Source organism: Sminthopsis crassicaudata, chromosome X, assembly GCF_048593235.1.
Source record: "Sminthopsis crassicaudata isolate SCR6 chromosome X, ASM4859323v1, whole genome shotgun sequence".
Taxonomy (NCBI): domain Eukaryota; kingdom Metazoa; phylum Chordata; class Mammalia; order Dasyuromorphia; family Dasyuridae; genus Sminthopsis; species Sminthopsis crassicaudata.
The window spans coordinates 75,062,607-75,090,164 of record NC_133623.1 but is presented as its reverse complement, the minus strand read 5'-3'; the positions used below and the strand labels follow the sequence as shown (position 1 = coordinate 75,090,164).

At 38.3% G+C, this 27,558-nt stretch overlaps 1 pseudogene; it reads right to left on the bottom strand.

The window, feature by feature from the left end:
• Positions 1-1,475: 1,475 nt before the first annotated feature.
• Positions 1,476-27,141, bottom strand: LOC141549075 (uncharacterized; annotated as a pseudogene).
• Positions 27,142-27,558: the final 417 nt, after the last annotated feature.

The following is a 27,558-nucleotide window of genomic DNA, read 5'->3' as shown; positions in this document are numbered from 1 at the left end:
ACTTTAACTTTGAGATTTCAATAGTTACTACCCCTACTTTTTTTCTAATAAATTCTATTTTGTGTGTATAATTTGTTTCCTATCCCTTCTGACTCCTCTACTTTTTCCTGCTACCTTGACTTTATTGCTTAACCTATCCCCTTCCAAAGATCCTTCTCTTATCCTCTTTTGCCATTTTTTCCTTCCCCTTTTCCATCTGTCTTCATCCTATTCCCATTAATCTACACACTTTATCTCATCCCAATTAATCTATATACCCCCCTTATCCTATTCCCTCTTATATATTTAGAAGACAGTAATACCATCCTAGATATATATGTATTGGGTTTTTTAACCTGTTCCAGATGTAAGATTTCAGAACTTTCAGCTTCCCTTCCCCATCTAATTTTTCTGTGTCAGTTCTTACTCTTGTACCTCATTCATATAATCTAATTTCTCTTTTTACCTTTTCTTACAAGGTTTTGCTTTTTAGAATCACATTGCATTCATCTCTACCCCAATCTTTCTTTCAAACTATCCACTTATTAATGATAATCTTAGACATGGTTTACATTTCCACATGTAAAGTTTGTCCTTGTTGAGTGTCTTGAAATTAATATTTGATGTTTATCTGCTATTTCTCTTGGATTTTATATCAAATTTTCTATTAAGTTCAGATAAAAAAAAGCAACAGAATCTTGATTGCCTGACAATTTATTGAATATACATTTTTTTATTCAATTTTATGTTTAGTTTTGCAAGGTACAATATTTCTGGCCACAATCTTAACTCTTTTGCTCTTTGATATATAGTATTCCAAGACCTGTGGTCTTTTCATGTAGCCACTGATAGGTCTTACGTTCTGCTAATTTTGGCTCCATCATACTTAAGTTGGTTTTTTTCTTGGTAGTTGTAATATTTTCTCCTTTATCTAGTGTTTTAAGAATTCAGCTATTGTGTTCCTATATGATTTCTTTTTCTACTTTCCTCTCTTGTTCTAATATTTCAGGATAATTTTCCTTTATTATTTCTTGCATTATTACATTAAGACTCTTTTTTTGGGGGGGTCATATCTTTCAAGCAATTCAATTATTATTACTTTTTCTCTTCTTGACATGTTCTCCAGGTCTATATTTTTTATGAGATGGTCCACATTCTCATTTTTTTCATTGTTTAGATTTTGTTTTATTATTTTTGGTCTCTTATAACTTCACTGGCTTCCCCTTACCCAATTCTAATTTTCAAGGAGTCACTTTCTTCTTTTTTGTTTTTTTTTAAGAAGAGTGGCTAAAAATTATCTTAATTTTCAGCTAAAAGTTCTACCAAAATACATATTTTCCTTAACATTTAAAAACAACAACAAAATAAAATTGGAGTGGCTGTCAAATTCTCCATCCATTACAAATAGTAATGAATAGCAGAGGTAAAAATCAAAAGCATTGGGAATTCCTTAATGAAGTAGGAAAATGTTCATTTCAAAAGCTTGACTTTTTCCTTTAAGAGTTCTTGCTTGTTTCAGAACCAGCTTTTTTTTTTTTTCTTTTCCAGTTGAATTTTCCTTTTATAGGTATTTTGCCCTCTTCAGGTTCCACCTTAGTGTCTTCTATAAGTTTCATTTTTCCCCTTAGAATCAGCTGCTTCTGAGTGCTTACCTTTTTTCTTCTCCACCAGCACTTTTGTCTCTTCCTCTTTCATCATTTCAATGTTATGATTTCACTTTCCATTCTCTTCTAACTCTTTAACCCTTCCTTATTGACTTTTTTCCCCCTTATTTTTCCTTTTTTATGTGTTGCTGATTTCTGGCTTTACTTCCCTTTTCACATCCACTTCTGCCTGGACCCTCTTGTGCTTTTTGGATTTCGGATCACTTGAATTTTCTTGATGGTTTTCTTTATTCCTGTTCTTCTTTGGCTCTTCCTTGCACTTCTTTTGTTATTCTTCTCCTCCGCTTGTCCTGGTTTTTCATTGACTTCGGTGAGTGTCATCTTGACTGTGCTTTCTGAGGGATGATTTTCCACTTCATTGAGAGACTATTTCTCTTGTTTTTTGTATTTGGTCCATTTCTGATAGCTTCAGAAAAAATATCCCACACCTGTTCCTGAAGCGAATCATGATAATTTTAAAAATGATCTTCATCCAATTCTCAAATTTGGCCTTTTTTTTGGGGGGGGGGAATGTTGAGAAAACTAACTTCTAAATTGTAATGTAATTTGGGGATAATACTGGGTTTCTTCATTATTTCATGAATTTCCTGAATCTGTTTCTGCTGTTTCACATCTCCTTTGTCAGTTTTGACCTCATAATCTTAATCATCATGTCTCTGATCTTCACTGATGCACTTCACTTATTTTTTTGTATTCATCACCCCAAAAATCTTTGCCACAGTCAATGCAAGAAATGTATTGACAGTTTTTACAAATGTTCACATGTTTTTCAGTTGGCCTTTCTTCACTGATTTTCCATATGCATTGTATGTTTAAAAAAACAAAAATATTATTTTAGTAAGTGCTTTTGGGTTCTACCCAAAATAAGTGGAAAAAGGTTTGGAGTTTTTTGTTGTTGTTGTTGTTGTTTGTTTCTTAAGGCAGTTGAGTTTAAGTGACTTGCTGGAGGTCACACAACTCTTTTATCTTCCCAGAGAATGGGCTTGTGGGTACTCCAGGGGCTTGTGGGAACTACTTACAACCAATGAATTTGCTCCTTTTTAAATGTGTGTAAACTCCTTTTCAGAAGTTTAAAAGTGTAAAGGTTTGAACTAAAGGTGTGAACTCTGAGCTAGAGAATTACCAAGTACCAATTTACCACTTAGTAAGAACCTAACACCCCACCTTAGCAGCAACCTGGCCTGGAGGTTCCTAATCAGCCAAGGAGCTCTCAGTCTTCCTGATTCAGACCCCTGACTCATGCTCTCAAGGAGATGTAAATTCCTGTAGTTGGATCAGAGACTACTTCCCTACTCAGCTAAATCCCAATACTCCCTGCTTGTTATTTTAATAGAGAAGCCTGTAAGTGTTTATACTTCACAGAGGTCAAATCTCAGGCCTAGCATATTTCTTTTGACCTTTTCAAATTGTCCCAGGAGGACCATGGTTGTGCCCAACTTGTATTTGTTTTTAACTGTTCTACATTCACCCTGGGGTGCAATTTTGTTTTGCTTGTAGGGAAGATCTGGAGAGTTTGCTTGGAATTTTCTGACCTACTCTACCATCTTTGCTGAATTCTCTCCTACATTTAATACTTTCAATAGACAATTACCTACATAACTATTAATATGCATTATAGTTTACTTATAAAGCCTCCTTGTTTTAGGTGAAGAAACCAACAACTGAAGATGAAAAAGGGTTTTTCCAAGATCTCACAGATCTTGAGAGAAACAGTATTTATGGTCAGGGATTATTTTTTTTCCTTGCTCAATGCTACATGTTATCTTCCACATGAAATCTTTTTTGATGCCTTCAACAAGAGGGGTCCTCTCTCCGCTCCCAATTCCTCAGGTCTCACTGACTTATAGATATTTTTTCGGGTTCTCAATTCTATAATCATTCTTTGTTTATATAGTTTTCACAGGGCCATCTTTTGTCTCAATTCTTACCAACCCTCAGTTATTGAAAGGGTATTACCCCAGACAAACTGAGACCTGGGAAAGACATTTATTTAGAAAGGCCAATATTACCCACTGCATTCCAGATGGGCCATCATCATCTTAACTTATATTTTGCCACTGGACTTGGATGACTGAAAGAGAGAGTAAGGTTTATAATTTTGTATTATTCTGCCTTAAATCCAAATCATTAGAAATTCAAGATGTCATCCTCATGATGTCATGCTCTTTAAAAAGGAAGCATGAATAATAACAGTTTTCACTGGCTTTAAAGCTAGAAGGAATATTGTATACAGCAAATGAGGTGTGTGTGTATGTGTGTGTGTTTGTGTGCAAGCATGTGCACATGCATATACATTAGAGATAACAAATACAAAGTAGCTTAAAAATATAGGGCACCAGCAGTCAAGGGAATCAGAAAATGGCAATTCCTCAATTGCCTTACCCTGCTATCAGTTTCTGATAGATTTTGACTTTAAAATACCTTGTATTTACTGCAAGCATCTTCCATCATTCTGTTTCTTTTCTTTTACAGATATTGCCTTCTGTTCTGTTGAGTTTTTTTTTTTTAATCTTAATCAGGGCAATAGAGGCAGGTAGGTAATATAGTGGAGCTGATACTGCACTCAGGAAGACCTGAATTCAAATCCAGCCTCTTAAACTAGTTGTGTGACTATGGACAAATCATTTAATTTGTCTGTCTCAGTTTTTTTAACTGAAAAACTACCATGTTGTTGTGGGGATCAAATAAGATAATACTTACAAAGTGCTTAACACAGTGCCTGATAATACTAAATGCTTAATAAATGCTTATTCCATAGCATTCCATAATCAGTCTGATCAAATTTGTCTACAATTTCATCCATTCATTTCATTGATAAAAATGTTCTTCATTTCCATAACTAAGACAAATATATTGTTCTTTTTTCTTCTTTTTTTAATTTGAAAAGTATTTAGATGATTGAGCTAGTTAAAGTCTGTTATAAAGTATAATATGATATATAAACTCTTTAACCATGTAATTGTCTAATTTCCCAGTGGTTCTATTTTCCATTGATTTTTTTTTTCAACATAAGGTTGTCAAATGCTGATCTTTGATGTTCGCTGTATACAATTTTTGTCCCTTTGATTTGATACTTTATTTTCAATGTAAAATATTCATTTTACAGATGAGGAAATTGAAACCCAGAAGAATTAGGTAACTTAATAAATTAGTTTAGTAGTGAATTAGTAAATTAGTAAGTAGTGAAATTAGTATTATAAGGCAGGTTTGAATCTCAAAGAATATTTATTTACATAAAGAATGTAAAGAATGTCTTTTGTGTAGTGCTCCAGGAGCAGAGTTTTGTGAAATGTAGATGAAATAATGGAGGTTAAACACTTTGCAAACTTTAAAGCACTATTTAAATCCATTGTTGTTATTTTTATTGTAATCATTATACTCTCACTTTCTTCCCTGAACTTTCCACTGCAATCCTGCTGAGGTCAAGCAGTATTCATAAAACCAAGTAGGGTGGTGCTGATAAATATTTAACTACAAGTTCTCCAAGAGGAAATGTATGCATATATTCTTAAATTAAATCTGCATTATCAATACTTTCTAGAGCCTGCAAATTTAACAAAACAATAAATCAAGCCCTGATTTGTAGCTAACTGCTAGTTGACAATGGTAAATGTTCCCTGAAAATTTAGCAATCAGTTCTCAGAGCTGTCTCTGAGCACATCCCTGAGCAGGAACTTATTTTTTAAACACTTTTTATTAATGATAACAAGCATAAGTAATTTACTCATGTGTGAACAAGGACATGAAAACATGTAAGTGCATGCATGTCAGACTCAAGATTCTGAGCCAGGCTCTTTGGAAGGAGTAGCTCATGTTTATAGAAATCCCCTGCATTCAAATTATTGAAATTGACATTTATATACAATTGTAACCACTATAGAGCATTTTGCAGACATTTTCTTGCTTCATAGAAATGAGCTCTCCAATCACTGTTACACACAGATGCCAAAATAATCTGAAAGTGTGAGTCTTATCATATCCTTCTCTCGTTACCTTGGCAATGTCTCTTAGCAACATCCTCTTTTCTCCTCTGGCACAGGCCCTCATCACCTCATGCTTGGATTATTGCAATAGCAGCTAGAAGGGCTACCTGACTCAGACATCTCCTTATGCCAGCCCACCAGCTTTGGTGGTTTCCAGTCAGCCATCAAAGTAATTTTCCTAAAACATGGACATGTAATCCCCTCCCCCATTTTTAGTAAATTCCAGTGGCTCCCTAGGACCTCCAAGAGCAAATACAAAATTCTATTTGGCATTCAAAGTCCTTCATCTCCTACCCCCCCACACACATATCTTTCTGTTCTTCTACATTTTACTCCCCAAAATGTAGTTTTGGCCCAGTGACACTTGTCTCCTGGCTGTTCCAAGAACAAGACCCTCCATCTCTCATTTCCAGGCATTTTGACTGACTTCCTTTAAGTCCCAACTAAATCCCACCTCCTATAGAAAGTTTTATCAACTCCTCTTCATTCTGATACCTTCCCTGTGTTTATTTTTTTGTCTTTATTCTTTATATGGCACGTTTGTACATATATCTTTGCTTATTATCTTCTCTATTAGATTGTGAACTCCTTGAGAACAGGGGCAAACTTTTGCATCTTTTTTACATCCCCAGTGCCTAGCCTAGTGCCCAGTAAATAATAAGTGCTTCATTGTTGTTCAGTCATGTCCAACTCTTGATACAGTAGATCAGAACCTGCTAATGGTGGCTATGGAGTTTTCTTGGCAAAGTTAATTGAATGGTTTGCCATTTCCTTCTCCAGGGGATTAAGGAAAATTCTTTTTCTATTTACTGTTCTATCCACTGAGCCACCTAACTGCTTCCAGAAAATGCTTAGCAAATGCTTATTGACTATCTTGCTATGAAACTAGAGTCGTTCCCTATTGTGCCTGAAATCCAAAATCATTAACTGACAATATCAGACTTTTCCTACTTTTCCAGCTATGTCTCATATTACTCTTCTTCAATCATCTGTATTTCAGCCAGACTGGCTTAACCAATTTTCTGCCTCCAGGTCTTTGCACCAGCTCTTCTACATGCCCCCATTTCTCCTCTACCTCACTTCAGCCTCCTCCAGTTTTTAGCTTCATTCAAAGCTCTACTCAGGTGTCCCCTTTTACACAGGTCTGCCTTGATGCCTCAAAGCATTAGTGCTCTCATCTCCCACTGCCACAAATGACTTTCTATTTATTCAGCTATTTACAAATGGTATTTCGCAATAGTGAATGAGAGAGCAGCATAGACTGTTTTGCTTTTGTCCTCTGTGTCTAACACTGTGTCTTGTATATAGTAAGTGCTTAAAAATGCTCCTTAGATTGAACTGCCTTGATCTTGCACAAATATAAACTCTTGTGGAGGTTCTATTCTCCATGGTGAAAAAAGGTTTTTGTGACACATTTAAAGAACAATCCAGATCATCTGGATATAATTAATGACTAATAAAATATAATATTTTAATTTTATTAGGTAAATAGAATTACTTCTTCACTTAGGCTCAGGAAGGACACATAAATCAGAAATGGAGTTGTTGCCATAGCAACCAGGTGGTGAGAGTGGGAGAATGAGAAACACTGCTATTACTTCTTTCCCCCTTCTTCCCTCCCCCCATTGCCTCCACCCACAGGCTTAAAAGCATTTCTTTTCTTGTTTTTGCACACAAATCACCAGGAAAAAGAGAAAGATTTCAGCTGAGCTTTTTTTCTTTGCACACGAATTTCTGGCCAAATAGCCAATTAAATAGATTTTTTGTTTGTTTCTTATTGCCATATAGAAGGACAAAAAGACCCAATTAGAAGCTACCTGCAATGCACTGAAGCAAAGAAGCCAAGGGCCCTTTCATTATCCATTTTCACATGCAGCCTCACCAGGCTTTCATGTGAACAGCAGGCAGAGAATAATGCTTCTGTTCTCATTGGACAGTTCCCATCTCCTCCCCTGATTTTATTTTAAAAAGGCCTGTTGCTATGGAAAGAAGCACTCTGTCACTACTTAGAAAACTGAATTGAAGGTTACTTAATTGTACTGCATTTGTGAAAAGATGGTGAATGTCTAAAATAACTTGATTCTCCCAAAGATTTCACTCCCTAAGTGTGCAAGGCTAGGAAATGTATAGACATTTCATTTAATATTGTTTACTAGGAGCTAGTAATCAAGATGGGCTGCTTAGATAAATAGGTAGTTTTGTTGTTGTTGTTGTTGACTATAATATCAATTTTACAATAAACTTTTTAAAGCAATGAATGCTAATAACAGAAAAATACAAGGAAGATGAATAGGGTATAAAAGAATGACATGTTCTTATACATAAAAGAATAGTAGTCATCCATGTCAATAATCTATGCTGGGGAGGTGCCAAGATGGCGGAGAGGATACACGCATCTTCCTAAACTCTTCTTTACCCTCAATCTATTTTAATGATATTCATCCTCAGAATTAGTGCTTGACTATCAGAACCCATGAATATTAACAGTACCAACACATTGCCAACTGAAGATAATCTCGAAATTCACCAGAAAAGGTCTGTTTTGCTCGTGGGCAGGGACAGAACAGGGGTAGGCCAGGCACAGACCTCAGGCAGGCAGTGAGAGCATGGGAAACAGCTCATGCTGAGCAGACCAGAGGGGGGCAGGGTGTGCTCTCTGCTGTGAGCTACTTTGCCCTGGCAGCAAGGCAGTAGATCAGCAGAGAAGCTATAAACACAGGGGGTAAAGACTATAACCCCAAAATGCTAGAATCTCTCAGGACCTGGCCACACCCACCCAGTACCAGGAGGGACTCAGCATGATCCAAGCGAAGCCTCAGTTGCTGGTCCCAGCACAGCCACAGTTGCTGCCTTTCAGCTTATTGCTGCTGATTTCAACACAATTGCTAATCCCAGTGCAGCCAGTGGGTGCTGTCCCACTGCCCCTCCACTGACACTTCCTGTCTATAGAGGCAACTTGGAAATATGCCACTGCCCCATAAGCAGTCCGTAGCTTTTTTTTTTTCCAAAATGAGCAAAAAACCAAAGCAGACTATAACTATATATACCTTCTGTACTGAAGGAGAGCAGAATTCATACTCTGAGGAGACTAAAAACAATTTGTCTCTAGATCAAAAAGGTGGATATGATCTGGTCTCCACTACATAAGGTTCCATTGAAGAAATTAAAAAGAATCTTAAAAGAGAGCTAGAAGAATAATGGGGAAAGGAAAGGAAAGCTTTGTAAGAGGGTCTGGATAAGTGATATTACTTATTAAAAGATAGAGTGGATAAAAAAATCAACTCTCTGAAAAACAGAATTTGTGAACTGGAAAAGGTAAACAATTCCAAGGAAAAAAGAATTTGTGAATTGAAAAAAAAAATAATTCTTTAAAAAAAATTGACAAAATGAAAAAAAAATCTATAGAACAAAACAAATCATTTAAAACCCTCAATTGGACAAATACAAAAGGAAATAAAAAAGTAACTGAAGAAAATAATTCATTAAAAATCAGGCTTGAGCAAATGGAAATGAGTGACTCAAGTAGACACCAAGAATGAGTCAAGCAAAACCAAAAAAAAAATGACACAATGAAAAAAAATGTTAAAAACCTTCTTGGGAGAACAACAGACCTGGAAAAAATAGAACTAGGAGAGAGAATTTGAGAATTATTGGACTTCCTGAAAATTATGATGAAAAAAAGATCCTAGATACTATTTTTCAGGAAATCATCAAAGAGAACTACCTAGATGTTATAGAAACAGAGGGTAAAATAGACATTGAAAGAATTCATTGATCACCTAAAGAAAGAAACCCCAAATCAAAACTCCAAGAAATATTGTGGCTAAATTCCAGAACTATCAAACCAAGTAAAAAATACTGCAAGCAGCTAGGATAAAACAATTCAGATGTAGAGGGGACACAATAAGGATTACTCAGGATCTAGCAGCTTCCATATTGAAGGACTGAAGGGCCTAGAATCTGATACTCCAAAAGGCAAAAGAACGTGGAATGCAGCCAAGAATAATTTACCCAGCCAAAATTAGAAGTTTTTTCCCCAGGGAAGAAGATGAACATTCAATGAAATAGGTGAATTTTATCTTATTTCTGATGAAAAAATCGGAACTAAACAAAAATTTTGATCTACAAATACAGGACTCAAGAGAAACCTAAAAAGGTAAAAAGAAATCTTGGGAACTATATTTCTACTATGAATATACATAAAGAACACATATATAATTTGGTTTTACAATTATAATATAAAAAAGAAAATAGAGGTGGAAAGGAAATTGTACCAGAAGAAGGATAAAGTGTAGATACTACATCTCAGGAAGAACAAAAGGAAACCAATTATATCTGAGGAAAATAAGGGAGGGGGATGAACATGGTGTATATGTTACTCTCTTCAGAATAGACTTAAAGAGAAAAGTATTAGACATATTCATTTCTTTTTTAATTTTCTTTTTCTTTTTTTTTTCTTTTTTTTTTTTTTACAAAAAATTTAGGCATAGGTTTCCAGCATTGACTATTGGAAAAACTTTTGTTTCAACTTTTCCCCTCCTTCCCCCCACCCCTTCCCCAGATGGCAGGTTAACCAATACATGTTAAATATGTTAAAATATAAGTTAAATACAATATATGTACACATGTCCAAACAGTTATTTTCTGTATAAAAAGAATCGGCTTTTGAATTAGTGTACAATTAGCCTGTGAAGGAAATAAAAAATGCAGGTGGAAACATAGAGGGATTGGGAATTCTATGTAGTGGTTCATAGTCAACTCCCAGAGTTCTTTCACTGGGTGTAGCTAGTTCAGTTCAATACTGCTCTTTTGGAACTGATTTGGTTCATCTTATTGTTGGAGAGGGCCACGTCCATCAGAATACATCCTCATACAGTATTGTTGTTGCTCATTTCACTCAGCAGCAGTTCATGTAATTCTCTCCAGGCCTTTCTGAAATCATCCTGTTGGTCATTTCTTACAGAACAATAATATTCCATAATATTCATATACCATAATTTATTCAGCCATTCTCCAATTGATGGGCATCCACGTAGTTTCCAGTTTCTGGAAAGAAGGCTGCCACAAACATTCTTGCACATAGAGGTCTCATTCCCTTCTTTAAAATCTCTTTGGGATATAAGCCCAGTAGTAATGTTGCTGAATCAAAGGGTATGCACAGTTTGATAACTTTTTGAGCATAGTTCCAAATTGCTCTTCAGAATGGCTGGATATATTCACAATTCCACCAACAATGTATCAGTGTCCCAATTTTCCCACATCCCCTCTAACATTCTGCATTATCTTTCCCTGTCATTCTAGCCAATCTGACAGATAGTGGTATCTCAGAGTTGTCTTAATTTGCATTTATTTGATTAATAATAACTTGGAGCATCTTTTCATATGGCTAGAAATAATTTTAATTTCTTCATGTGAGAATTGTCTGTTCATATCCTTTGACCATTTATCAATTGGAGAATGGCTTGATTTCTCATAAATTACAGTCAATTCTCTATATATTTTGGAAATGAGGCCTTTATCAGAACCTTTGACTGTAAAAATGTTTTCTGAGTTTATTACTTCTCTTCTAATCTTGTCTGCATTTTTGTACAAAAACTTTTTAATTTGATATAATCAAATTTTTATATTTTGTGATCAATAATGACCTCTAGTTCTTCTTTGATCATAAATTCCTTCCTTTTCCACAGGTCTGAGAGGTAAACTATCCTATGTTCTTCTAATTTATTTATAATCTCATTCTTTATACATAGGTCATGAACCCATTTTGACCTGAGCTTGGTGTATGGTATTAAGTATGGGTCAATACCCAATTTCTGCCATAATAATTTCCAATTTTCCCAGCAATTTTTGTCAAACAGTGAGTTCTTATCCCAAAAGCTGGGGTCTTTGAGTTTGTTAAACATTAGATTATTGAAGTTATTGGCTGCTTTTTCCTTGAATCTAACCTAATCACTGATCAACTAGTCTATTTCTTAGCCAATACCAAATGGTTTTGGTAACTGATGCTTTATAATATAATTTTAGATCTGGTAGAGCTAGGCCACCTTCATTTAATTTTTTTCATTAATTCCCTTGAAATTCTTGACCTTTTGTTTTTCCATATTAACTTTGTTGTTATTTTTTCTAGGTCATTAAAATAGTTTTTTGGGAGTCTGATTGGTATAGGGCTAAATAAATAGATTAGTTTAGGTAGTATTGTCATCTTTATAACATTTGCTCTCTCTATCCAAAAGCATTTAATATTTTTCCAATTGGTTAGATCTGACTTTGTGTGGAAAGTTTTTTGTAGTTTTGCTCATATAGCTTCTGATTTTCCCTTGGCAGATAGATTCCCAAATATTTTATACTATTGGTAGCTACTTTAAAAGGAATTTCTCTTTGTTATCTTTAACTGTTGGATTGTGTTAGTGATATATAAGAATGCTGATGATTTATGTGGGTTTATTTTGTATCCTGCAACTTTTGCTAAAGGTGTGGATTTTTTCTAATAGCTTTTTAGCAGAATCTCTGGGGTTCTCTAAGTATACCACCATATCATCAGCAAAGAGTGATAATTTGGTTTCCTCATTACCTACTCTAATTTCTTTAATCTCTTTCTCAACTCTTATTGCTGAAGCTAGTATTTCTAATACAATATTGAATAGTAATGGTGATAGTAGACAATCTTGTTTCACTTCTGATCTTATTGAGAATGTTTCCAGTTTGTCCCCATTACATATGATACTTACTAAAGGTTATAAATAGATGCTCCTAACTCTTATAAGGAAAAGTCCGTTAATTCCCATACTCTCTAGTGTTTTTAATAAGAATGGGTGTTGGATTTTTTCAAATGTTTTTGCTGCATCTATTGAGATGATCATATGATTTTTGTCAATTGGGTTGTTAATATGGGCAAATATACTGATAGTTTTTCTAATATTTAAACAGCCCTGCATTCCTGGTATAAATCCTATTTGATCGTGGTGTATTATCCTGGGGATGACTTTCTGTAGTCTTTTTGCTAATATCTTATTTAAGATTTTAGCATCAATATTCATTAAGGAGATTGGTCTATAGTTTTTCTTTCTCAGTTTTCAACCTATGTGGTTTAGATATCAGTACCATGTCTGTGTCATAAAAGGAATTTGGTAGGACTCCTTTATTTCCTATTTTTCAAATAGTTTATATAGCATTGGGGCTAATTGTTCTTTAAATGTTTGGTAGAATTCACATGTAAATCCATCTGGTCCTGGGGATTTTTTCATAGGGAGCTGATTAATAGCTTCTTCTATTTCTTTTTCTGAAATGAGACTATTTAAGGAATGTCCTTCCTCCTCTGTTAATCTGGGAAGCCTATAGTTTGGGAGGTAGTCATCCATTTCACTTAGGTTATCAAATTTATTGGCATAAAGTTGGGCAAAGTAACTCCTTATTATTGCTCTAAGTTCCTCTTCATTTGGTGGAAAGTTCCCTCTTTTCATTTTTAAGACTAACAATTTGATTTTTCTCTTTCCTTTTTTTGATCAGATTTACCAAAGGTTTATCAATGTTACTGTTTTTTCATAAAACCAACTCTTAGTTTTATTTATTAATTCAATAGTTTTTTTTTTTTTTACTTTCAATTTTATCAATGTCTCCTTTTAATTTTAGAATTTCAAGTTTAGTATTTGATTGGGGGTTTTTAGTTTGGTCTTTTTCTAGCTTTTTAAGTTGCGAACCCAATTCATAGATCTTCTCTTTCTCTATTTTATTCAAGTAAGCCTCTAAAGATATAAAATTTCCCTTTATTGCTGCTTTGGCTGCATCCAAAAGATATTTTATTTTATTTTATTTTATTTTTTGGAAAGGATTTTTTTCTTTTTTTACTATAGCTTTTTATGTACAAAACATATATAAGAGTTGACTTACAAATTTCTTTTTTCATATATATATATATATATATATATATATATATATATATATATATATATATATATATATATATATATCCACACATCTATTTAGGAGCTCTTTCTCTGGATGCAGAGAGCTTCTTTCTTCATGTGTCCTTTATAGTTAATTTGGACATTTGTCATAGTCAAAAAAACTGATCCACTCAAAGTTGTTCTCAATTTAATATTGTTCTTATTGTACACAATGTTCTCTTGGTTCTGTTCATTTAACTCTGAATTATTTTATGCAAATCCATCCTTTTTTGTCTTTTTATTATTTATTATTTTTTAATTTAATAGAAAATAGAAAGACAGAAACAAAACAAAACAAAACAAAACATTGTCATGTGTCCAGCAGAATATCAAGGAGTAGATTTTCAGAACTACAAGCTCTCCTCCCCCTCTAATACCTTTGTGTCTATTCAATTTGTATAAATATGTATAAATATTTCTTTTGAGGTACCCAATTCCTGATGTCAATCATAAACATATACTATACATATCCATGTAGAAAACAAACAATTTGTCTACAGTAAGTTCCTTAAAATTAATCTTGGTGTTTGTGGCAGCCCTTTTTGTAGTGGCAAGAAGCTGGAAACTGAGTGGATGCCCAACAATTGGAGAATGGTTGGGTAAATTGTGGTATATGAATGTTATGGAATTGTTCTGTAAGAAATGGCCAGCAGGATGATTTCAGAGAGACCTGGAGAGACTTACATGAACTGATGCGAAGTGAAATGAGCAGAACCAGGAGATCATTGTACATGGAAACAGCAAGAATATATGATGATCAATTCTGATGGACATTGTACTTCTCAACAATGAGATGATTCAGATGAGTTCTAATGATCTTTGTGATGAAGACAGCCATCTATACCCAAAGAGAGGACTGTGGGAACTAATTTTGGATCACAACATATAATTCTCACTCTTTTTGTTGTTTGCTCGCATCTTATTTTCTTTCTCATTTTTTTTCCTTTTTGATTTGATTTTTTCTTGTGCAGCAAGATAATTATATAAATATGGATGCATATATTGGATATAATGTACATTTTACCATGTTTAACATATATTGGATTACTTTCTATCTAGGGTGGAAAGAAGGGGGGTGAAATTGGAATACAAGGTTTTACAAGGGTTAATGTTGAAATATTGTCCATGGATATCTTTTGAAAATGAAAAATTAGAAATTAAATTAAATTAATCTTGGATGTTGGCTTTATGTGTTAATTTTCTACTGAGATCTGATTTGGTTGATAGAAAATTCTGAAAATCTGCAAGTTCATTGATGTCCATTTTTATTGAATATTATGGATAATTTTGCTGGATATGATATTTTTGACCACAGGCCTAGTTGTTTTGATTGACAGTATATATTATTCTAATACCTGTGGCCTTTTATTGCAGCTACTGATAAGTTCTGTACAATTCCAATTGTAACTCCAGAACATTTGAATTTCTTTTTTCTTGTTTCTTGTAAAATTTTCTCTTTGATTTGGAGATTTCAAATTTTAACAATAATATTCTCGTGTCTTCCACAAAGGATTTCTTTGAGGTAGTGATCAGTGGATTTTTTCTATTTCTATTTTTCCTTCATAATCTATCTCTCCAAAGCAAGTTTCTTGTATTATTTCTTGCATTATGTTGAGGTTCTTATTTTTTTGGTCACAGCTCTCAGGTAGTCTAATTATTCATATTTTTCTCTTCTTGATCGGTTCTCCAGATCTGTTGTTTTTCTTACAAGATGTTTCACATTCTACTCTATTTTTTCATTCTTCATATTCTGTTTTGTTATTTCTTGGCCTTTTATAGCTTCATTGGCTTCCCTTTGCCCAATTTTAATTTTCAAAGAGTTACTTTCATCTTTAAGATTCTGGATCTCCTTTTCTAATTGGACAACTTTTTTCATAATCTTGTTTTTTCTTGGATGGTTTTTACTTTTCCTCAATAGCTCTCATTTGATTTTTAAATTCTCTTTAATTTTTCTATAAATTCTCTCTGATTGGGGAGTCATTTATCATTACTCTTTGGGGTATAAGAAGCTCTTTTTTTACTTCAGTGTCCTCTTCTAAACATGAATTCTGGTCTTCCCTATTCCCATAGTAAGTTTCTACTATTGGGTTCTTTCTTCTTTGCTGGTTCACTTTTTTAATGAGAAGAATTAGTGTAAGCTCCTCTAATCATAGGGTGGGAAGATGGTGTCTCTAGCTTCACTTCAGCTCTCCCCTCTGACCTGTAACCCCAAACCAAAAGTTTCACCCTCCTGCAAGTTCCCACAGTTAGCAGTGTCCCTGTCCCATTGCTTCTACACTCACTAGGTGCTGGTTCCTTCCCACTCAGGGCCCCATCTCAGCAGCACAGCTGGGTCAAGTGTTCCTGATCAACTGAGGTTCAGTCAGTTTTTCCAGACTGAGACCCAGAACTCCTCACATAGTCTGGGAGGTGAAAGTGTGTGGGTTGCTGCTGAAGCTCCAGTCAAATCCAGTTCACCCAAGGGGTCCCTAGTTTGTGTTTGTTCAGAGCTATCCCAGAGATATTTGTAGTTCACACTAGTTAATTCCAGCCTGCAGTCTTTCTTAGGCTCTTGTTGAGTTGTGTCAGGAGGACACTTGTTCTGCCCCAAGTCTTTTTGATTTTTCACCAGTTTATGTTCTCCTGAGGCACAAATTTGTTCTGTTTGTGAGGGAAATCTGGAGAGCTTGAAATTTACTGACCTAGTAGCCCTCTTTGCGGTGGCCAGAAACTGGAAACTACGTGGATGCCCACCAATTGAAGATTGGCTGAATAAATTGTGGTATATGAATATTATGGAATATTATTGTTCTGTAAGAAACGACCAATAGGATGATTTCAGAAAGCCCTGGAGAGACTGACATGAACTGATGTTGAGTGAGATGAGCAGGACCAGGAGATTGTTGTATACTTCAACAACAATACTATATAATGATCAATTTTAATGTATGTGGCCATTTTCAACAATGAGATGAGCCAAATCAGTTCCAATAGAGCAGTAATGAACTGAACCAGCTACACCCAGAGAAAGAACTCTGGGAGATGACTGTGAACCACTACAAAGAATTCCCGATCCCTCTAATTTTGTCCACCTGTATTTTGGATTCCCTTCACAGGCTAATTGTACACTATTTCAAAGTCCGATTCTTTTTGTACAGCAAAACAACTGTTTGGACATGTATACATATGTTGTATTTTAATTTATACTCTAACATATTTAACATGTATTGGTCAACCTGCCATCGGGGGGGGGGAGGGGAAAAATTAGAACAAAAGGTTTGGCAATTGTCAATGTTGTAAAATTATCCATGCATATAATCTGGTAAATAAAAACTATTAAATATTAAAACAAACAAATAAATAAATTTACTGACCTACTCTGCCATCTTCCCAGAATCCTCCCCATGTTTTTCTAAGATCATTGAGTTCATCATTTTTATAGCAGAGTATTATTCCATCAAAAACATATACAACAACTTGCCTAGCCATTGCTCACTCTACAATTTCCAGTTCTTTTCAATAGAGGTTGAGTTGCTTTTACAATTAGGGCATCAGGTGACTGGAGGATTTCTAGCTTGTCAGTCAATCATCTAGCATTTATGAAGTTGATCATGGACCAAGCACCGGGATAAGTCTTAGGAATACAAAAGCAAGTAGAAAGAAAGACCCTCTGCCCTCTAGGAACTTTCATTATAATTGAGAGGAATAACACATACAAGAAAGCTGAAAGAAAAGCCAAGGGAGACAAAGGCATCAGGATGGGAGCCATGATAGAAAAAATCCAAATACAGCTCAGGAAAAAAAAAAAAGGAGACAGGCATGCCTGGAAAGCCTTCTGAAGTGGAGCTTTGGAGAGAAGCCATCCAATCAGAGAAAGAGAGAGGTCCCAAATGACAGGGTGTTACTAATGTGTGGATTCCAGGGCCAGGGAGAAGATTCAAGATGAAAAGCTAGAGCAAGGTAGGAGAAGTCTAAAATGTAGCTTAGAGAGCAATGCTACTTATGCATTGCATAATAATAATAATGCATTGCAAATTAGAATAGCATAAAATGGTTATGGTTCTTATTTTGTAATGCAGGTAAAGTCCCATCAGGGTTTTCTCCTAAGAGAAGACATCCTCCCACCATCTGGAAGTAGATTTAAATGCTAGGGAAACAGAAGCTGAACAAATGAAATAGTACGTATAAAGTCCTTTGCAAGCCATAAAGCACTATATAAATGCTAGCCATTATTGTTGTCATTTTCATCACAGGCTGAGTTTTCAATGGTTGGAAACCTGACAATTCTGCAATCTGTCAGTGTTATTTTTGTAAAGAGGTCCAAACATACCCTCTCCATCCTTGCTTTTCTTCTACTGATCCATCTGCTCCCCGACCCCTTTCTCAAATTGAAACATGGAATTTGAATTGAAAAAAATCAACTTCTTAAGTTTAGAGGGAGGCAATACTAGACAAGTCTTTGTGCTAAAACCTGAGAACTTTAATGATTCTCAAGTTCATCCAATCTCCAGGAGGACATGATGGTCTGGTGGCTGACATAGTTAATAACATCTTGGGCTGTATGGAGAGCTAGAGAGCATACTAGGAAAATGGTAATTTCCTAGGAAAATGGTAATTCTGCTGACCCCAGTCTGGTCAGAGAACATTTGGAAGGCAGTTGAGTTCCATTAGGGAGACCACATTTATTTAAAGAAGAACTCTGAAAACCTGGAGTATTGAAGTGACTCAGAAATGAAAAACTCAGAATTCAAATCTTGCCTTTGACACTTGGTGACTGTGTGGCCTTGATCAAGTAATATCTCCTTCCTGGGCTTCATCTGGTTTCCTCTTGTGTCAAATTAAAACAATTGGACTCTAGAGCCATTTCCAGACAAAATCTAAATTCAGAACTTAGAATCCAGATATAAAAGGTTTTGGTCTGTTTGATCCCAGAGAGCCAAACCCGGAGTGCCTAACCCAAGAGTTATTTCAGAGTGAAAGGGGAACCTTGGGCAGGAGATTTCCTTGTCACAGGAAGTCTTCAAGTGAAAACTGGATGATCATTTACCAAGAAGGCTTTAAAAGGGATTCCTGACACACTGAGTAGTCCAGAAGCAGTGGGGCAGAAATACTACTGGCCTACACTTACAGGAGTGTAGAGTTTCAAGGTTCCTGGTCAGAGTGGAAGACTGAAAGAAGACTTGAGGACAAAGGTACTATCTCTCCCTTCACAGGACTAGAGATGATTGCACTAACAAGCTCTTATTTTTTAAAATCAGCAGGAAAAGGAGAAAGAATCCACCCATAGAAAGTTACTGTAGAAATAGGGAAGACCAGGATTCATCTTTAAAGAAGGATACTGAAATAAAAATGTCTCTCCTACCCCAAAGAATAATGTCAAACAGTCACCTGTCCAAAAGAAATTCATAGAAGAACTAAAAAAATACTTAAAAATCAAATGAAAGAGATTGAGGAAAATTTTTTAAAAATTCAAGAAAAACAAGAAGATTATTAAAAGAAAGTCAAATCTAAAAGGAGGGACCTTGGGCTATTTCCTTCTCTGGGACTCATTTCCTCTCCTGTAAAACAGGGGAGGTGGACAAGATGGCCCTCATATGATGGCCCTTCCAGATCTAGACCTAGGATCTGAGGAATCCCTGGTTAAAAATATAATAGAGAGAGAAACAGATTTTGAAGGGCAAATAGTTGGAAATGGCATCATTTGCTTTTTCTATTGTCAGTTGAATGAATAAAAATTAATTTTATTAAAATTAGGAAGAGATGACTATGTCCACACAGAGAAAGTCTTCTTCAGTGTTCAGGGGTTGCCAGAGTTTGTTGAGAGAAGCAGGAGCCTATAACCTTAACTTCATGACATACATTTCTCCTTGGAGCCCAGCAGTCCTATTAGGGAAGTATTGCAAGTATAACTGCCTCCATGTTATGGATAAAGACCTTGAGCCTCATTCTTGAATTGATAAATGCTCAAAGAATATGAACAGACAATTTTTAGATGAAGAAATTGAAACTATATCTAGTCATATGAAAGAGTGTTCCAAACCACTATTTATCAGAGAAATGCAAATTAAAACAACTCTGAGATACCATTACATACTTCTCAGATTGGCTAAGATAATTGGAAAAGATAATGACAAATGTGGAAAGACTGGAACACTGATACATAGTTGGTGGAACTGTGAATGAATCCAGCCATTATGGAGAGCAGTTTGGAACTATGCTCAAAAAGACTTATGTGAACTGATGATGAGTGAAATGAGCAGAACCAGGAGATCATTGTACATGGCAACAACAAGACTATATAATGACCAATTCTGATGGACATGGCGCTCTTCAACAATGAATTGATTCAGACCAGTTCCAATTTTTCAGCAATGAAGAGAACCATCTATACCCAGGGAGAGGACTATGGGAACTGTGTGGACCACAACATAGCATTTTCACTCTTTCTGTTGTTGTTTGCTTGCATTTTTATTTTCCTTCTCAGGTTTTTTTTTCTTTCTAGATTCAATTTTTCTTGTGCAGCAAGATAACTGCATGGATATGTATACATATATTGGATTTAACATATATTCTAACATGTATTGGAATACCTGCCATCTAGGGAGGGAAAAATTTGGAACAGAAGGTTTTTAAAATTACCCATGCATATGGGCAGAACAAGTGTCCTGATACAACTCAAAAAGATCCTAAGGAAGACCTCAGGCTGGAATTAACTAGTGTGAACTACAAACATCTCTGGGATAGCTCTGAACAAACACAAACTAGGGACCCCTTGGGTGAACTGGATTTGACTGGAGCTTCAGCAGCAACCCAGACACTTTTACCTCCCAGACTGTGTGAGGAGTTCTGGGTCTCAGTCTGGAAAAAACTGACTGAACCTCAGTTGACCCACCTGTGCTGCTGAGATGGGGTCCTGGGTGGGAAGGAACAAGCACCTAGTGACTGTAGAAGCATAAACTAAGAGAGAGAAAAAGAGACAGAGTCAGAGACACAGACATACAGATAGACAAAGACACAGAGACAGATGGAGAAAAAGAGACAGAGACAGAGTTATAGAGAGAGACCTCTCCACACACAAAAAGAGAGAGACAGAAACAGAGATATAGACAAAAACAAAGACAAACAGGCAGAGACAGAGACAGAGAGATAAGAGAGATACAGACAGAAACAGACTGAGTCAGAGAGAGACAGAGACAGAGAGACAGAGGAATGATGCAGAAGCTGTTTCAGGCACCAAAAGTAGGCTTCCTTAAGGGACTGACATGAGTGGGGTGCCCCATGATTTTCCTCTGTGGGAAAACATGACCTCCTGAAGAGCCCTGGGAAAATGTAAGCATCCTCCCTGAGAGGGATCAAACAGGACCCTTGCTAGCACTCCCTAAGGAAGGTGCAGGAGTTGGACCAATCCTCAGCTCTGCAGGGAACAGGGCCCTGATAGAATGTGCCAGCACAGCAGTTCAGGCTTGGGCCTAGGGCAAGAGATTCTGAGTCATTGGTCAGGGTCTGCTGGGAAGCCCGAAGGCAGAATTCCAGTCAATTGCTTTCTGGCACAAGTGAGACCCTTCCCCCCAGAGAGGAGTAGATTGAAGGGCACTGAGCAGCCTTTGCAGGCACCCTGACTCCATCTTACTCCAGATTGTTGCCCTCAGCAGGTTCTCCCTGGGATTGCCCCATACTGGGTACCTTGGGAAATGGCTTCAGCCCTTATATCCATCTGTGTTCCTTGAGCTGCACTTTGCCTAACTGCTATTGTCAGGTGGACCAAGACCAAGGTTTTTTACACCACTGGGCAATGTTTCCTGGAGTTCCAGGGTAGATGAGGTGCCATTTGATCTCTGCTGAACCAGGACAAAAAGCTGAGGAATAGAGTTCCCACAGGAGCCTCCTTGGAGCACCTATGAATGGGTGCTGTACTCATGAGTTGCACATTAGCAATGGGAGGTGCTACTCTGGTCTCTTCATTATCTTAGAGGGCTGGAATCAGAGAGACTCTGTCCTAGGGGAGTAAGCATAGGGAGCCAGTGGCCAGGGATGCTTTCCAAAGTGCCAGTTTGTCAAGGAGGCTGGGCCTGAACAAGGGCAGTGCACCACGGCTTTTACGTAGAGAGCAGCACCTAATTGGCATGGACTCTGCTATTTTTTTCCTTCCAAATGCAATGTTATCATCCTGGGACCCCAACTGGTCCAGGGGACTGAGGTTGGAACCTGTGAGGCACTTTCAGGTTGTCCTGAGGTCCAGTGTGCAGGAAGCCAGGGTAACTCAGGTGGGATGGACTCCCTGTTGTGAGCCAAGACAATACCCCTTCCTGAGCTGCAAGCAACACAGTCAAAACTGGGTCTCTTCTGAGGATCCCATCCAGGTTCTTGGTGAATGCTATGGGGTCTAGGAGGGTCTCTTCACTCTGTTCTGGAGCAAGGATTGTAAGACTTGCCCAAATCAGCTGGTCCAGGAAAGCCCTCCAGAGAAGGGAAAGAAAGGGAAGGATCATTTCTATGCTGCCTACTGTGTGCCAGCCATTCTGCTCTGTGTTTTTGTAAAGTAGCATTTCATTGATCTGTGCAAAAAGTCCTATAAGGAAAGGTGCTATCATCATACCCATGTGACAGTTGAGGAAATTGAGTCAGGCAAGGTGAAATGACTTTGCCCAGCATTTCTTACAACTAGTAAACGTCTGGGGATAGATTTGAACTCAGGTTTTCTTGACTCTGAAACTGGGCCACAAGCTGTTTCTTTTCTAAGCACTCCAATCCACAGGAACAGGAGCTCCAAAGTGCTTTCTTCTCTAAGTCCCAGTTGCCTCTCTGGGGCTTGGTTTCTTCTTCTTCCAAAGGAGAGAGTTGAAATAAGTGACGTGGGAGGGCCCTGCTCACTCTAGAGTCTTAGGAGCCTATGAGATTCAATAATTTGGGGATTTTCAGTGCCATCATGGGAATGGGCATCCATGGAATGATGCTATGTTAGGACATAGGACTTAGACCAGGCTGTATTCTCCTATTTCTGTCTCTGAAAGTTTGCTGGGGATCAGGGTAGGCACTGGGGGCAGGGGAAAGATTGCTTTGGCCAATGGGACTTTTGAGAATGGGCTATTAAAGTATCTGTCAAGGCATTTGTAAAAATTAATTTGTAAACATTTGCCTGAAATAGAGAGACAGAGATAGAGAGGGAGAGAGACAAAGACAGGGAAACAGAGACAGAGACAGACACATAGAACCAGAGACAGAGAGAGAGGCTGAGCAGGCCTCAGAGCCCAAAGGCCTATGTTCAAGTCTCTGACAGGAGTGGAAGTTTGGCCCTGAGCAAGTGTGTTAGGCCACAATGGCTGGGAGAGTAGCTCACTTCCCCAGAAATGGTGGACCTGTAGAGTTGAGGCTGTTTCCAATCTTCATAGTACTGCAAAAACTCAGCATAGACCTATATCTCATACCCCATACCCAAATAAGGTCAAAATGGTTTCATGATTTGGGCATAAAGGATGATACCATAAACAAACTAGGAGAGTAAGGGATAATTTATTCATCGCATCCTTGGAGAATGCAGTAATTTATGATAAAAGAAGTACAGAACATTATGAAAGGCAAAATGGACAACTTTGAACACTTTAAATTAAAAAGGTTTTGCCCAAACAAAACTAACAGAAATAAGATTAAATGGGAAGTACAAAGCTGGGAAACATGTTTATAGCCAATGTTTCTGGAAAAACCGTCTCATTTCTAAAACATATAAAGAACTGTGTAAAATTTATAAGAGTACAAGTCATTCCTCAATTGATTGGTGGTCAAATAACATAAATTTTCAGATGACAAAATTAAAGCCATCTGTAGTCACATGAAAAAAAAAGTGCTCTAAATCACTAAATGCAAATTAAAACAACTCTGACGTACTACCATACACCTCTCTGATTGGCCAAGATGGCAGGAAAAGATGATAAATGTTGGAGGGTACGTGGAAAAACTGGGATATTAATGTATTGTTGGTGTTCTGAAATGATCCAACCATTCTGGAGAATGATTTGAAATTATGCCCAGAGAGCTATAAAACTGCATACCTGTGACCCAGCAGTGCCATTATTGGGTCTGTAACCCAAGGAAATCATAAAGGAGGGAAAAGGATCCACATGTGCAAGAATGTTTGTAGCAGCTCTTTTTGTAGTAGCAAAGAATTGGGGAATGATGGACAAGTTATGGTATATGAAGATAATGGAATATTATTGTTCTATAAAAATGATGAACAAGCTGATTTTAGAAAGGCCTGAAAAGATTTACATGACCTGACCGTGAGTGAAGCAAGCAGAACCAAGAATACATTGTACACAGTAACAGCAAGAATGTGTGATATCAACTGTGAAAGACTTGGTGTTTCTCAGTGATCCAAAGTAATCCCAATAGACTTTGGACAGAATGTGCCATGTGCATGCAGAAACAAGAGCTATGGAGAGTGAATATAAATCATCACATACTATGTTCACTTCTTTTTTTCTTTTTCTTTTACTTTTTTTTTAGTCCCTCCCATGGTATTCCCCATTTGCTCTGATTTTTCTCTCCCAACATGATTCATAAAGCAATGTGCATTAAATAATAAATAAATTTTTAAAAACTTATACTGCAGGTCCAGTCCTGTAATGCTGGAAAAACTGAGGCAAGATAGAGATTAGAAAGGGTTTTTAATATTTTAATAGTGGAGAGTTTGGATTGGCAGCCAAACAGGATCCATGCCAGACCCCCAGCTGGCTGATTTGAACTCTTGTCTCAAAGCATTCAGTAATGCTTTGGATTCCAGAAACTCTTACAGGGCTCCAGCTATCAAGGAAACAAAGGCAAGGCGGGGGAACAGAGCACTGGGGAGAGGAACTCCAGGAAGGACCATAACTTTTCAGTTCTGACAGGTTGGGGGGGGGGAGGAAGGAAGGGTCATAAATTCTAATAAGTGAAGAGCTAGGAGATAGGATGTCTGAAGCAGAAGATGCCCAAACATGTGAGATCAGCCACCTGGAGTTTTATGACTCTTTGGAATGCTAAAGTGGCCAGGGATCACAGCCGTTATTATTTCAGTCTTAATGGTCAGGAAGGAGGGGTTGCCACTAGGAAAACTGAGACAGAACAATTCAGAGAAACTGAGCGAGGGAAACTGAGAAACATTCTTTCTTTATCTCAATTCACTGGGGCTTTGTCAACACTCCCAAGTTTTGTCATGCAGTGGAGAGCTAAATGTCTTGGTCTTTTGGGGCTTCTGGGGGATTAGGGGCTGGTGAGCCAGAAATTAAAAAATAAGGAACCGGCTCCAGCTGGTGAAGCTTGGGAGCAGCAGGGGGGCAGGAGAGAGGACAGGGTTCCCTACTCACCAAACCTCAGAGCCAGATTTCGTGAATGAGCTCTCCTTCAGGGGGGTTGTCTTGAAGAGACATGATTAGCCCCAAGCCCCCAATTCAGGGAGAATCCTTTCAGGGCCATTTTCAACCAACCAGTTCAGTTCAACAAATATTCCTTAACTGCTTCTGGGGATTCAAAGAGGAAGAAAATGAGTGTTTCAGCTCACCCAGGAGCTCCCAATCTCCTTGGGGGAGGAGACAGGAGCAGAGGAACTGTGTGCCAGTGCTTGGGATTTTCTAGGAAGGGGATCAGACCCTAGGAGGAGGAGATGGATTGAAGCCTTGAGACTTGGAGGGAGGAGTCACTCACAGCAGAGGTGGAGCCCAGAGGGCTTCATGGAGGAGCCATCCCTGCCTTGAGAGTAGACAGGGATTCCCACAGCTTCAGGAGTGAGGTAGAGGCCCCTTTTAGGCTGAGGCTGAGAGACAATAGCTGAGGTCTCCCCTGGGAGCGATCTTTTCTCTCTCTTCTCCCCCCTTTCTCTCATTCCGCTACCCACATCTGTGTCTTCTTGCAGTCCCTTCTCCTACTCAGGCCTCAGCTTTGTTGGGGCACTTCAGGGCCTCCAGGGAATTGCCGGGTGGACAGAACCCAAGAGGGATAAAAAACGTTGGAGCCAAGGGCCTCTGAAAGAGAGAGAGAGACAGAGACAGAGAGACTGAGAGAGAGACAGAGACAGAGGCAAAGACAGAGACAGAGAGAGACAGAGACAGAGATAGAGAGACAGAGACAGAGAGACCGAGAGAGAGACAGAGACAGAGACAGAGACAAAGACAGAGATAGAGACAGAGACAGAGAGACCGAGAGAGACAGAGACAGAGGCAAAGACAGAGATAGAGAGACAGAGACAGAGAGAGCGAGAGACAGACAGAGACAGAGGCAAAGACAGAGAGAGAGAGAGAGAGAGAGAGAGAGAGAGAGACAGAGACAGAGAGAGAGAGAGAAAGAGAGAGAGAGAGAGAGACAGAGAGAGAGAGAGACATAGGCAGAGACAGAGAGACAGAGAGAAACAGGGAGGGGGGGAGGGGAGCCTCTCTTTGTCCATAGGCCCCACCTTATTATAGATGGAGACTGAAACTCAGAAGGGGAAGTGCCTTGTCACATGCCACTCCACTCCCAAGCCAAGCATGGGTTGTTCCAGCTGGCTCCTCTCTGACTCCCCAACAGCACAAGCCCCTCTCTGCATGCCCTGGGGAGTGCCCCCGGATGGGGACGCCTTGGTGGGAGGGAGGGGGAGAAGAAGGATAGGAAGTCTTCCCTGGCTCTAAGGAGGAGCCTGTCTTCGGGATCCATCTTAGATCCATGGCAGACATTTTCTGTCTGTCACCTAGCAACAGAAACAACACCAGAACAAAAGTAGGTGCAAAAATAGCTGCCTTGCTCTTTGTGGTCTGGTCCTTCCCCTGGGCCTCCTCCCCATGTGGCTGCATCTGCCCAGAGTCCCTGGGCTCTGCCAAACCCAAGTGCAGCCCTCTCCCTCCTACTCCATGGCAGGGGACAGTGGGGCCTTTGCTAATGGTCTTCATGTGATTGACAAGCCTTTTTTAATCCTGTCCAGCAAGACTGACTGCCCTTCTGTCAGTCCAGAAGCCTTTTATTCTGCTCCAACAGGTGTCTCCTCCCACTTCTCTAGCACTAAGGAGACAAGGAAAGGTCAAAGCATTCTCTGCCCTCAGGGAGGTCACAGTCCAAGGGGGAGACAACTCGCAAAGAGCCTCGTACAAGCAAGCTACAGACAGGAGATGATAGAAAAGCAGCAGCAGAAGACACTGACCTTGTGGGGGATGGGAGGAGGCTTCCCATGAGAAGGTGGCCCTTAAAGGGAGCCCTGCTGGAGATGGGGAAGGGGAGAGCCCTGCAGGTGGGAGGGCCTGACAGTCCTCTCTGCAGCTGCCACCATCTGGGGTGCACTAGAGCAAGGCCATGATGGCCAAGGGCTCCAGAGGACACTGCTGACAAGCTCACATTCCTCTTGTGGGCGCATATGGAGCTGATGGGGTAATGACCCCCTCACCCCTGCAATCCTGGTCTTTTTCAGATGCATCACCATCTTGAGATCTGGCCATTGGGAGGTTGATTGGCCCAGCCCAAGTCCTGCCTGGCCTATTACTCTGTGGCCATTTCTTTTGGGTCCTGACTGTCATCTAGTACAGTACTCACCACACTGGACACCTGGTGTGTCGTCTGTAGCAGCTGACACTGCTGGTGGTTACCCTTGGGATGCATACCTGGTATACAGTTTTCTATATTCATGTTGCTTGTCTTAATTACTGCATGTTTTGCTTGCATTTTGCTCTTTTCTCCTTCTCAATGATAAGCTCTTGAGGAGAGTTTCCTCTCTTGGCAATTAGCTGCCCCTGCCTTTGAAATGACTGGCACAGTGCCCTTCCCTCTCCTACCATACCATCATCTCAGTCTCTTTCCTCTGTGCTTAGGTGCTGCCCATTTTTTTTATTAATTTTATAATTATAACACTTTTTGACAGTACATATGCATGAGTAATTTTTTTTACAACATTATCTCTTGCACTCCCTTCTGTTCTGAATTTTCCCCTAATTCCCTCCAACCCCTCCCCTAGATGGCAGGCATTCCCATACATATTAAATATCTTATAGTATATCCTAGGTACAATATATATGTGCA